Below are 13,431 nucleotides of genomic sequence, written 5' to 3'. Positions count from 1 at the left end.
TATGAGACCAACAAGTGCTGGGGACTAAGAAGGAGGAGTTAAAATCCAGGGATTTGCCATTTCCCATAGAAACCTAAATGACTAGAGATTTCCATACCTGTCTGCATAACTCGATAAATAAGTACGCATTGGGGAGTATACAACTCAGGGAGGGCACAGGGTATGTACAGTACAAAGAAAAAAACATATCTCGGGGCTGGGAAGGTGGCTCAGTGGTAGAGTGCTTGCCTTGCATGCCTGAGGTCCTGAGTTCGATTCCTCAGCACCACATAAGCAGAACGAAAAAAGCTGGAAGTGGAGCTGTGGCTCAAGTGGTAGAGCGCTAGCCTTGAGCTAAAGAGCTGAGGGACAGCGCCCAGGCCCAGAGTTCAGGCCCCATGACCGGACCCAAAAACAAAAGAAAAAAAACATATCTCCCTATACATATACTACTACTGATTTTTGTATGTTTTAATAAATAATGATTAAATTGTAAATATACATATAAACATATTATATAATATATATGCTTTATTTCACAGGTATACAGCCCTTACCTTACACCAAGAATGTGCTTTACAAATATTAATTCATTTCATCTTAATGATTCTGTGAGGAACATAATATTTACTAATCCTATTTTACGAAAGAAGAACGTAGTATTTGATTGTGTCCAAGGATACAGATAGTTGGAGGCAAAGACAAGATTTTGAGTAGTCATTCTGGCTCACCACCTATGTACTTTTGATTTTTGGTAGTCTGGTATTTGAACTTAAGTCTTTGGCTTGCTAGTAGTGTGTATTGTAAAGTAAATAAGTGTGTTGGTGGAGGAAGGGTGATGTTTTTACTGATGGGATGAGTGATTAAGAATGTTCAGTGCCTATTATTGTAGACTAGACCTTAGAGGACCAATCAGACCATAGCAATTCCCAATTTTCAGATTTAAAGGGATCTTAGCATTTAGCCCAGCCCCTTTTCGCTGATAAATATTTCCATGCATGTGAGAGTAATGAGGCTAAATGAAAAGCCCTGGCAACACCTGCATCTGTCTAGCTAGAGCTCCAATACATGTATAGAGACAGTGATGGTGATCCTTTGCTTATTTTAAAAAAATGGTTCATCTTTGTTAAGTTTGTTCTAGTTAATGAAAACCTTGGTTTCAGAGACACTGGAAAGGAGAAGATGGGAAGCGGAAAGTCTGAAGAATTCCAAATAGAAGAGCAGATGGAAAAAGAGCTGAGCTCAGACCTGCCCATCTATGTGTGCTTGTTTGGTGGTGGCTCCAATTTAACAGCCAAGGTGAGTGAAATACACACCACACACACACCCCTCCAGTAATAAAACAAAGGAGATACAGGACTTACTAAACACTATTTCCACCCCGCCCCATTCCTCAGGATCCCAAATACCTTTGCTATCACACACAGGTACCACACCTGCGCTCAGCACCTGCGCTCGGCTCACAGGCGCTGGGAGGCAAACCGGGGAGGACAAATTTAACAAAGATTCTAGGCAAGTGGGGAGCTGAGGAGAGTTCTGGAAAGATCCGTCCTGAAGCATGCACTCATGGGGAGCCTGTGGATGGGTGGGCGTAGTGACCGCGAATTTCCCCAGCACCCCGCGTTTCTGGAAGCTTCGGGGAGAGTAAATGGGAGGCGTGGCCGCACTGGTGGGGACCAGCAAGCCATTGTCTGCACCGACGCCTCTGGGCATCCAAGTCCAGTCTGGCTTTTCCGCTCTGAATTCCCAGCGGAGGCCTGCAGGGGGGTGGGAGGAAAGGGGGGGGTTTCCTTTCATTCTTGCAACCTCCATGAGAACTTCTTACACAGCTTAACAGTACTTTCCAGAGGCTTCTCCTGACCAGAAAAGTCAGGCCTGGCGACCACGCGCGCCTCTAAATCGCTCGGCACGCGACTCGGCAGCGCGGCGGAGGGGAAAGACTCCGCCTCGGACGGCCCCCCGGTGGGTGTGGCCTCCAGGGAGGCCCCGCCCCCGGGCGCGTCGCGCGGGACGAGAGGGCGGGGCGAGGAAACCAGGAAGAAAGGCGAGTGGCGAGGAGGGCGGGTGTCCTCGTGCGCGCGCACCCGCGCCTAGCGTGTGGGCGGGGGCGCGCTTGTGCGCGCGCAGGCGAAGCCCGCCCAGACGGCCGTTGTGGGGTTTCTCGGGAGGGGCGGGGGAGTCACCTGCGAGCTTCGGCGCCCGCCGGCTGCTCACCCGCCGGCTGCTCGCCCGCCTGCCGCGTCTAGGTGGTGCGGACTGCGCGGGGCTGCGGGCCGCACACGCCCGGAAAGGCCGGGGCTGGGAGCGAGCCAAGAGTCTGCGCCCGGAGTCGGCTACGAGGAAGAGTCGGACGTTCGCCGCCGCCGCCGCTGCCCGCGCCCAGCTCGGGTAGGTGAGGTCGGGGTCGGGGACCCGCCGAGGACCGGCAGCCTGGGACGAGAGAAGGAAAAGTTTGCGGGCGGAGCGCTGCCTCCCGCGGGCCCGAGGCGGTCCCGCCGCGCGGGGAGGCGTCTTGGTCGCGGGCGGCGGCGGCGGCGGACGCCATGTTGGGGGCTGTGAGAACCGGGGCGCTCCCGGGCCGCTCCCCGGAGGCTGGGGCCGCACGCCGCCGCCGTCCCGTCACGCGCGGCCGTCAGGGCCGGGGGTCGGCCGGGAGACGCCGGCCCGCGGGGCTGCGGCGGGGGCGCGCCGAGGCGGGCCGGGCCGGGTCGAGCCCGGGGCGCCGGGGCCCGGGGGAAGTTGCGGGTCTGAGGACTGCGGAGCCCCCGCGTTCTGTGTGCGAAAAGTTTGCAGGCTGTGCGCGTCCGGAGGGACGCGGTCGCGGGAGGGGAGCGCGGCCCCGCAGGCGTTGGCAGGGACGGCGGCTGTTAGGGGTGGTTGGTTGGTTTGACTTTGGCCAAGTTTTTCGTCTGACACTGTAGCGAAGCCCGAGCTCGCGGCCGCCGCGCGCCTCGGCCCCGCAGCGGTACATTGCGTGCGCCGGGAAGGTTACCCCAAAACAAAAGCCCCACTTCTCAGCCATCAGACCCGAAAAGTACGCTTTAAAATCACCAAGTGCCCTCTTCAGTATGTGTTTCCACGTCGCTGCAGAGACTCGCATTGAAGAGAGACGCAGACGCTGAGCAGTTTAACAGGCGTGTGGTGGTCTCCGAAGGAGAAGGCCGAGCGAGCTTGACACTTGTGGGCTTCTCCCCCTCCCTTTGGTTCTCGTGTACCCTGTTTTGAGCGCTTACCGTTTTCTGTACCCCGGGAAGCTTATGGGGTCCTCAGGTCAATTCGGCATTAACAAAGGCTTCTATTTTTAATCTCTTTAGGTCATGACAGCACCGAGAGGTGAATAGTATTAAATTACTTACTGGGAAAAGCACATGTAATCGCCTCAAAAAAGAGAAGTGTGCGGACTAAGCCATCAAAAGTAAGCATTCTGCATGAATTACCCCAGTAAGTGAAGAAAAAGATACTTTTATAAAGACAGCTTTAAAGTTTTGTTAAATGAACCGAAGGACTCTTCTTGACTGTAAATACAGTAAACCCGAAAACATGTCTTGGGGAATTTCTCTTTAATTTTCAATAGCTAAAAATTCTGCTTGAATTTAATGATTGCTAATTTCCTTAGTTCTTCAGAATCTTTTTTTGTTGTTTGTCATATGTGTGTACATATGTACACACACACAATTTTTTGAGGACTAAATTTAGAAATGAGTTGTCTTAACTGATATCAGAAATCTAGGTATTTAAGTGGGGCCCTAGGACTGAAACCCTCTCATTTTTCCTCTAGTGTGTCATTGTAGGATACTTAGTTTCTGTGCCAGTCTTTGGCCACCTTGTCTGTTCTTGTTACTGCTTCTGATTGGAATATGATTTTGTAGTATAAACCCTTTTTTCCCAGAGTGTTGACTTAAAGAGGTTCTTTTACTGAAGTTTTTACTCTTAAAAATGATCACTAAAGCCTGCCCTTTCCCTTTCTCTCCTGAAATCGGCTAACTTCTTCCATAGTATCCCAGTAAATATTGCATGGATCTGTAATGGCCCATCCTTAGCGGCAGGCATCATCACATGTGGTCTGGTTTGCCTGTCCATCCCTAGTAAGCTGAGAACATAGCAGATGCTCAGGAAAACAGTGTAAGTGGATGAGTACACATGTTTATTCTTTTTAAAGATGCTTCATGAGTTTACCAATTAAATTTTCATGGGAGTGATGACTCATTTGTCTTTGTGGTATTTTCCCTAGTACATGCTATGAGTTGCATTAAATTGACAGATTGATTGGTCACTCTTTAGAATTTGCCTTTATATAACTCAATGAATTTTGGCCTGGGATTACAGATGATTCAAGGGGTGACACTGATCAAGGTGCATTGTACACTTAAATTGACTTGTTGAATTGAAATCCCTTTGTACAACTGTTTAAAAAGAGATAAAAGAATCACTTTGTTTGAGTCCAGGACACAGTTTTTTCCACCACCACCCCTACTTTTTTTTAAGAGTGTATGATTTTCATTTAATCCTTCTTTTTATTTCTTTCATTTTGAGGTTCAATATGTACAAGTTGTTGCCCAGGTACCTTAGTGATAGTAGAAAAGTTGTAGCTTAGCAAAGTGAAGTGCATAATAGATTAAGTAGCAGGTTACATTCATTTCTGAACAGAATTTTAAGTAGGGTTCACTGACTCTGATTTTTCCCCTTCCCTCTGTATCAGCCTACTTACATGTGTGACTCTATTCCTTAACCTTGTTAATACTTGGAATCATTCCAGTCTTATGTGACCAGGTGGTAAAGCACAGGCCAGCTCTCTATTTTTTTCCATCATACCTTGTGAAGCAGCTCTTTGCCCTCACTGGCCTCTCAGTCCTCTCAGGCTGTTGCTCTTCCTCTTTCCTTAACCTTTGCTGGATATAACTGGTTAATTCTTGTAAAGATGAGCATTTATTTTTTATTTTTTTGTGCAGGTCCTGGGGCTGAACTAGGCCTGGTTGTTATCCCTGCGTTTCTTTTAGTCAAGGCTAGTGCTCTACAATTTGAGCCACAGCGCCACTTCTAGTTTTTTTGAGTAGCTTATTGGAGATAAGAGTCTCATGGACTTTCCTTCCTGGGCTGGCTTTGAACCACAATCTTCAGATCTCAATCTGCTGAGTAGCTAGGATTATAGGTGTGAGCCACTGGCACCTGGCAGCATTTACTTTTTCTACCTCTGTCCCTGGTTCATCTTTTTTGTTGGCTTTTGGAATGAAACTATCTTATTTTTACACCTGTTTCATTTAAACCTGTTTTTGTATGTTTCATGTTTTTATTAACTGTTATGCATGTATGTACAGATAAGGTTTCACTCTATAGCCCAGTCTAGCCTCCAATTCAAAAACTCGGTTGCCTTCTGAGTTTTGGAATTATAAGTGTTTGATTCTCATAACCTGGCTTTGTATTTTACTTTTTACCTCTGTGCTTTTCAATAGTTTTTTTTTAATACTTTTTTTTTTCCATTTTGTTCCTAAATTTAAAAGCTTTCTAGACAGGTATGCTGACTCAAACCTGTAATCCTAGCTGCTTAGGCAATGGGGATTGGAAGCTTATGGTTTGAAGCCAGCCCAGGCAAAGAAAAATTTATAGGACGCCATCTCAGCCAGTAGCTGAATGTACCGTTGGCATGGAGAAGCACAAAGAAGAGGGTCAAAAGCTAGGCCTGACCAGCCATAAAGTGAGACTCAAAAATAACCTAGTCAAAAAGGGGCTGGTGGAGTGGCTCAAAGGGTAGAACCTGTGCTAAGGCCCTGAGTACTGTCAAAAACCAAAAGCCTTTTTTGATCATGTGTTCATTTAAAAATAAAAAATGTCAAAATATCATTAAACTGAATATGGTAGTCTACCTCTGTAATTGTGACACTCAGAGTTTGAGGCCAGCCTTAGGTACACAGCAAGACCAAGTCCAGAACTAGGCAGTTGCTATACTATTTGAGCCCTATTTGTGATTTTGTTTTTGTCATAAGGTCAGTCTGCTGGAATTACAGGTCTGTATTATCACATTCAGATTTTTCCTTTTTTTTCCTTTTTTTAGTGTATATTAAATACACGAAAGAATGGGCTTCATTGTGGCATTTTCGTATGCATTTTCCTTTTTGGTGTAAATCTATATAAAAACAGGTTTATGCTATACATGATACTTAGGTAAAGTCAGAAACACATTCTAATCTTCATGGGGCAAATTGTCTTTATCATGGTCTGTAAAGTTTATGAGTTCTATGAGCTTTGACAATACAGTTATTTCTTCCACATCGGGTGATATGTACATTTCTTTCCTTTTGCTTAGTGTCAGCTGTTCCCTCTTTCCTGCTCATTCCCTTCCTCCCATCGCTGCCATTGAGTTGCTTAGTTTGTTTTGATCAATGACCAGTGCAGCTGGTCCTGCTGTTGTATGTTTTCCTGTTTCCCTCTGTTTCTGTGTCCTCCTAGTTTCCCTCTGATTGCACATATATACCATATATGTGGTCAACAGCATGAAGTCATTTAGTAATGATTTGATCAGATGAGTGGAGGTCCTTTGTTTCTCAAGTCTTGTTTCCTTTGTCGTATCACCTTATCTTTTGGATAAGATTTTTATTTGACATTAAATATTTATCAACTTTCTTTCAAAAGCTGACTGAAAAATCTGTAAGTATACCATGATTTATTTAATTAGCTTTATACTGTTTTGGTTTTTTAATATTGTAGACAGAACTACAATAAAATCCATGTGAACAGCTTTTTTTTTTTTGGTCTGGTCGTGGGGCCTAAACTCTGGGCCTGGGCGCTGTCCCTCAGCTCTTCAGCTCAAGGCTAGCATTCTACCACTTGAGTCACAGTGCCACTTCTGGCTTTTTTCTTTTTGCTTATGTGGTGCTGAGGAATCGAACCCAGGTCTTCATGTATGAAAGGCAAGCGCTCTACCACTGAGCCACCTTGCCAGCCTTCACATGAACAGCTTTGTACACAGATCTAATTCTTTTTGGAGTATGTTCTTGAAAATAGAATTGAATTGTTGTGTAAACTTTTAAAAGTACTATTTGTCAAGGTGGCATTTAGAAAAGTTGTTCCAGTATATTCCACCAGGAATAGCAGTGTCCTTTTTCTCTACATCTTGGGTGAATAAAGTATCACTTTTTATTTTGCTATTGTTACTTTGTTTATAACTGAATGTCAACATTTTCTTTTTTTTCTTTTTATTGTCAGTCCTGGGGCTTGATTCTGAGCTTGGGCACTGTCCCTCAGCTCTTCAGCTCAAGGCTACCGCTCTATCCACTGAGCCACAGCACCACTTCGGGCTTTTTTCTTATGTGGTGCTGAGGAATCGAACCCAGGGCCTCATGCATGCAAGACAAGCGCTCTACCACTGAGCCACCTTCCTAGCCCCGCACTACTGCTTTTCTAATGGTTTATTGAAGATAAGAGTCTCACAGAGTTTCCTGTGTGGGCTGGCTTTGAACCGTGTTCCTTAGATCTGAGCCTCCTGAGAAGCTATATGAGCCTGTGGCTCATGCCTATATATTTCTATATATTACTCATTTTCAGGTAATTTTCAGATTTATTTTGTATGCTTTAAAAAGTTATCTTTTGCCGGGCGCTGGTGGCTCACGCCTGTAATCCTAGCTACTCAGGAGGCTGAGATCTGAGGATCACGGTTCAAAGCCAGCCCGGGCAGGAGAGACTGTGAGACTCCTATCTCCAATAAACCACCAGAAAACCGGAAGTGGCGCTGTAGCTCAAGTGGTAGAGCGCTGGCCTTGAGCTGAAGAGCTGAGGGACAGTGCCCACCCCCAGAGTTCAAGCCCCACGACCGACAAAAAAAAAAAAAAAAAAAAAAAAAAAGTTATCTTTTGTGTCTATAATCATTTTAGTGGTCAATTGGAATTAAGTCTTCACAGATTTTCCTGCCTGAGCTTTGAACTACTATCCTCAGATCTCAGCCTCTTGAGTAGCAAGGATTACAGCGTGAGCCACCAGTGCCTAGCTTTTCTTTTCTTTTTTTTTTTTTTTTTGTCGGTTGTGGGGCCTGAACTCTGAGCCTGGGTGCTGTCCCTCAGCTCTTCAGCTGTAGACTAGCGCTCTACCACTTGAGCCTCAGCCCCACTTCCAGCTTTTTCTGCTTATGTGGTGCTGAGGAATTGAACTGAATGCCTCATGCATGCAAGGCAAGCACTTTACCACTGAGCCACCTTCCCAGCCTCTTCATTTTTTTTTGACATTATACTAGAGTTTCAACTGGAACCTTGTGCTTGCTTCCTTGCTTGCCTGATTGCCCGCTTGCTGGCTTGCTTGCTCGCTCACTTGCTTAGCTGGGTACCCTACCACTTGAGCCATACCTCAAGCTTTACTTTTTCTGGTTCTTTTTGGAGATGAATTCTCTCGGACTTTTCTGGTATGGCTGGCTTTGAACAAAATTCATGTCAAATCTTAGCTTTTGGAGTAATTAGGATTACAGGTGTAAGCCCCTGGCTCTCTGGCTGATTTCTCCTGCAGTTTTACTTAGTTTGATTTAGCTTATATGTAGGAGATTTCATTGCTATCTCCTGCTTTTTAAAAGAGGTGTTACTGGGGCTGGGAAGGTGGCTCAGTGGTAGAGCACTTGCCTTGCATGCTCGAGGCCCTGGGTTCGATTCCTCAGCACCACATAAGAAAAAAGCCGGAAGTGGTGCTGTGGCTCAAGTGGTAGAGTGCTAGCCTTGAGCTGAAGAGCTGAGGGACAGCGCTCAGGCCCAGAGTTCAGGCCCCATGACCGGACCCCCCCCCCCCCAAAAAAAAAAGAGGTGTTACTTTAAATTTCAATCATCTTCCCTTTGTCTTCCACATATCAACAAGCATCTCTAGGCAGATGATTACCAAATAAATCTCTGTCCTAGAACTGCCTGTTCCTCTTGGTACTCTACATCTTTGTCTGACATGGTTGTCTTGTAGAGAACCTGATTTCTTCACCATCCTGCAACAAAGCATCTGCCCACTAGTTTATGCTTAATCTTTGGAACATATTTTCTCTACATATCAACTAGTTTCTCTTACCTGCTTTTCCTCATAAATCTTCTGTTTTCCTTTTCTGTTATTGTAGTCCAGGCTTTTTTTTTTTTTTTTTAATAGTTGTACTGTGGTTTGAACTCAGGCCTTTGTGCTTGTCAGGCAGGTACTGTACTGATGGAATCAGTCCTCCAGACCTTGTTATTTTATTTTTTTTTAAAGAAATATCTTAGAGGCTGGGAAGTTGGCTCAGTGGTAGAGAGCTTGCCTTGCATGCCTGAGGCCCTGGGTTCGATTCCTCAGCACCACATAAGCAAAAAGAAAAAAGCCAGAAGTGGCGCTGTGGCTCAAGTGGTAGAGCGCTAGCCTTGAGCTGAAGAGCTGAGGGACAGTGCTCAGGCCCAGAGTTCAGGCCCCACGACCGGACCCAAAAAAAAAAAAGAAATATCTTAGGGCTGAGTGCGGTGGCTCATGCCTGTAATCCTAGCTACTCAGTAAGTGGTGTGAGCCACAGTGCTTGGCAAGATGTATTATATAAAATATGACATTATTTAGAGACTATTGTAATACTTTTTTGTGTGTGTGCCCATACCATATGCTCTTCAGCTTCTTTACTCAGGGCTGACAGTTTTATCACTCAAGCCACATCTCCATTTCATGTAATACTTTTTTGACTGGTGTCTTTGCCTTAATTTTGCTTCTTCATGTACTCTCTGGTTTTTCTATATACTGCTTCTGTGTATTAATTTTTTTTTTTTTTTTTTTTTTTTTGTGGTCCGGTCGTAGGGCCTGAACTCTGGGCCTGGGCGCTGTCCCTCAGCTCTTCAGCTCAAGGCTAGCATTCTACCACTTGAGCCACAGCGCCACTTCTGGCTTTTTTCTTTTTTTTTGCTTATGTGGTGCTGAGGAATCGAACCCAGGGCCTCAGGCATGCAAGGCAAGCGCTCTACCACTGAGCCATCTTCCAGGCCCCTCCCCTCCATTCTTGTGCTCGGCCCCCCTCTGCCCACTCCCCAAAACATGGTTCCACTTCCTGGTATTTGTTTTGATAAACACATTAGTTGTTTAGAGGAACTATGCCTTTGGATTCCACCCCTCAGTATACCCTCCTTTAGTCAGTTTGTCTATAAATGCATAGAGCTCTGCGTAGTTGTACTTTAGAGATCTAGATTCCACCAGAGAAAACATGAACCATTTGTCCCTCTGAGCTTGACTTAGTTGTTCTAGGTCCATCTATTTCCCTGCCAATGACATAATACTCTTTCTAAAGAATATTCCATTGTGTATAAAATATGTACCATACTTCTTGATCCAGTCATCCTAGTACCATACCTTAAGAGACTCAAGTGATAGAGCGCTAGCCTTGAGCTGAAGAGCTGAGGGACAGCGCCCAGGCCCAGAGTTCAGGCCCATGACCGGACCCCCTCCCAAAAAAAAAAAAAAAAAAAAAAGGGAAGGGAAGAGGTTAATCAAATGTAGTCATTATATTCAAAGTACATTATGTAAAAAATGAAGTATATGGCCGGGCACTGGTGGCTCATGCCTGTAATCCTAGCTACACACGAAGCTGAGATCTGAAGATCAAGGTTCAAGCTAGCCTGGGCAGGAAAGTCCATGAGACTCCCAATAAACCACCAGAAAACCAGAAGTGGGTCTGTGGCTTAAGTGGTAGAGTGCTAGTCTTGAGCTGAAGAGCTGAGGGATAGCACCCAGGCTTAAGTGCAAGACTCGACCAGAGGGGAAAAAAAAAAGAACTATGTTACTTGAGGGTAAGGATGGGAGGGGGAAAATGGGGTAATGAGGAAGGAGTGACATTGACCAAGAAGTATTGTACTCATAACCTGACTTACAAAAACCTTTGTACAACTACTTAATAAACAATAGTAAAGATTTGGTCCTAGGTATTCCACTTGGTACAAATTACATCATAGTACAGTTCTTTGGCCTTGAGACCTTCATTGCTCTTTTTTAAAAAAGGTGTTTTTTTTTTTTTTTAGCATACATTAATTGTACAAGGGGGAGTTAACTCATTGTGACATTTCCGTATATGTACACAGTATACCCATTAATTTCACTTCCTCTTTTAGTCTCCCTTAACCTCTCCTTCATCCTTTTTAAAAGTTTTCACTAGTTTTATTTTCATCTATATCTTTGACTGTCTTTGCCGTGTCTCTTCTGCTAATACCCACCCTTCAACAGAGCCTCTCCAGTCATTCTTTAAGAATTTTTATTAGACGTACTAAGGTGTTTCACTGTGGTATTTCACATGTGCATAAATTCTATTTTAAGTAATAATTTCCTCTATCAATTAAAATTATACCTCAGTGCAACCCTTTGGCCCTGGGACTGCCTTTCTCCCTCCTTTTCTTTTTTTTTGGGGGGGTCTGGTCGTGGGGCCTGAACTCTGGGCCTGGGTGCTGTCCCTCAGCTCTTCAGGTCAAGACTAGCACTCTACCACTTGAGCCACAGCGCTACTTCTGGCTTTTTTCTTTTTGCTTATGTGGTGCTGAGGAATCGAACCCAGGGCCTCAGGCATGCAAGGCAAGCGCTCTACCACTGAGCCATCTTCCCTGCCCCCTTTTCATTCTTTATTAAACAATTTTGATTTGTTTCTCCTTTGCTGTTTAGGCTGAGAACACAGATTTAATTGTATATTGTAGTATTATTTTTTCTTTTGACAGTTACTTCCATTATTCTCATTCTTATTCAGAACACACCTGAGTGATACATACTTCTATTTTATTTTATTTTTTTGGGGGGGTCCGGTCGTGGGGCCTGAACTCTGGGCCTGGGCGCTGTCCCTCAGCTCCTCAGCTCAAGGCTAGCGCTCTACCACTTGAGCCACAGCATCACTTCCGTGTTTTTTTTCCCTGCTTATGTGGTGCTGAGGAATCGAACCCAGGGCCTCAAGCATGCAAGGCAAGCACTTTACCACTGAGCCACCTTCCCAGCCCAGAGGAGTGATGCATACTTCTATATTAGCTCAAGAATATAGCTGTCTTGTCTTTTTTTCTTTTTTGGGGGGGGAGGGGTTGGTCCGGTCATGGGCCTGAACTCTGGGCCTGGGCACTGTCCCTCAGCTCTTCAGCTCAAGGCTAGCACTGTACCACTTGAGCCACAGCGCCACTTCTGGCTTTTTTTTTCTGGTTATGTGGTGCTGAGGAATCGAACCCAGGGCCTCATGCATGCAAGGCAAGCGCTCTACCACTGAGCCACCTTCCCAGCCCCCTGAATCTATTCTTTCTATTTCCATTGCCATCTTTAGACTCTTCATCACCTTTCCCTACAACTAACTTTACAACTAGATCCTGCTTTCAGTTTCTTTTTTCTCAGTTTGTCCTTTCTTGTTTCAAATTTTCTAACAAAAATCCAGATCAAAGCAGGCCACTTCTCCCAAAAATGGAAGAAAGCCATTTCAGGCATCAACAAGAAAAGAAACCTCAACAGGTAGCTCGTCTTTCTTCCTCTTTTTCCCTTACTCTAAATAGCTTCCTACATCTGCTGCATCTGTACCCTGTAACTATTTTATAGTTTATTTTTTTATTTAAAAACTATGTTTTTACTTTTTTTCCTATTGAAAGTTCATGTGTTCTTTCAGATATTAAAATACTACATTGTCATGCCCTTTTTTGCTTCCTCACTGCTTTGTTTTTATTAATAGTACTTTATGTGTTTTGTCTTAAACCTTATGGTTTATCTCAATTCTCAGTGTATGGTTCATTCTTTTTCCTTACCCAGCACAAAACTTTAAACGTGGTGAGCTATTCTTAGTGGTACTAAAGAAAATTTGGTAGAAATGTGATAGAATAGCCAATTTTCAATTGAGCTTTACCAATTTATTTTTCAAATGTTATACAGTGCTCTTTACAGCTGTTAGTACTATACCAATGACTATATACAGTTTTTGAAATGATGTAATTTTTCTCTCAGTTTTGATTATGGAAATTGCATATATCATCATTTTTTATTTACTGAACAGATGTTCTTTTTGGAGAGGGAGGAAGAAATCATTTATATATATGTGGTCTTGATACAGATATTTTTAAAAGCAGGATCTTCCATGCCCAGTACTTAGAAGACATTATTTACATATATTTAAATGTACAGGACAGGGTGTGGTTCCTATTTTCTGTGAGAATTTGCAGTTAATAAAAATGAAGTCGTTGATCTTTAGTAAATCCAGATTGAAAAGCTGCTTGTCACTTCTGACTGCAGATCATATTCAGCTCAGTGTACTTCGCTAATATGTGTATAATATGTGTATGCAAGCATTTATGCAGGTGCTTTTGGGAACATATGGTTGTAGGAAATAACAGTTTACAAGAGCCTCCAAACCTGTTTGAAGTAAGTAGGAATTTAGATTTTTATGAAACATAATAGAATGTAAGTAACACAAAATGGTGTAAGAATTTAAAGATTAAAACAGTACCTGTGAGTCTATTGAGCTGAGTGCCTCTTAAGAGACTGGAGAGCGAG

At 44.2% G+C, this 13,431-nt stretch overlaps 1 protein-coding gene across 4 annotated transcripts in view; it reads left to right on the top strand.

Moving 5' to 3' along the window:
- Positions 1-1,260: 1,260 nt before the first annotated feature.
- Positions 1,261-13,431, top strand: part of Plekhf2 (pleckstrin homology and FYVE domain containing 2) — a 32,276-nt gene continuing 20,105 nt past the window's right edge. The window contains exons 1-2 of one of the 4 annotated variants that reach the window (XM_042672970.1): positions 1,261-1,278; positions 3,294-3,394. The gene's annotated coding sequence lies outside the window, so the exon portion shown is untranslated. Of the gene's footprint in view, positions 1,279-2,075; positions 2,368-3,293; positions 3,421-13,431 lie in introns of those variants that run through there. The other 3 variants (XM_042672969.1, XM_042672968.1, XM_042672971.1) reach the window with 3 other exon arrangements.

The sequence above is a fragment of the Dipodomys spectabilis genome, unplaced genomic scaffold (assembly GCF_019054845.1).
Source record: "Dipodomys spectabilis isolate Male_0828 unplaced genomic scaffold, ASM1905484v1 ptg000783l, whole genome shotgun sequence".
Taxonomy (NCBI): domain Eukaryota; kingdom Metazoa; phylum Chordata; class Mammalia; order Rodentia; family Heteromyidae; genus Dipodomys; species Dipodomys spectabilis.
Note: the sequence above shows the minus strand (reverse complement) of the source record. Positions and strands in the feature narration are given on the sequence as shown.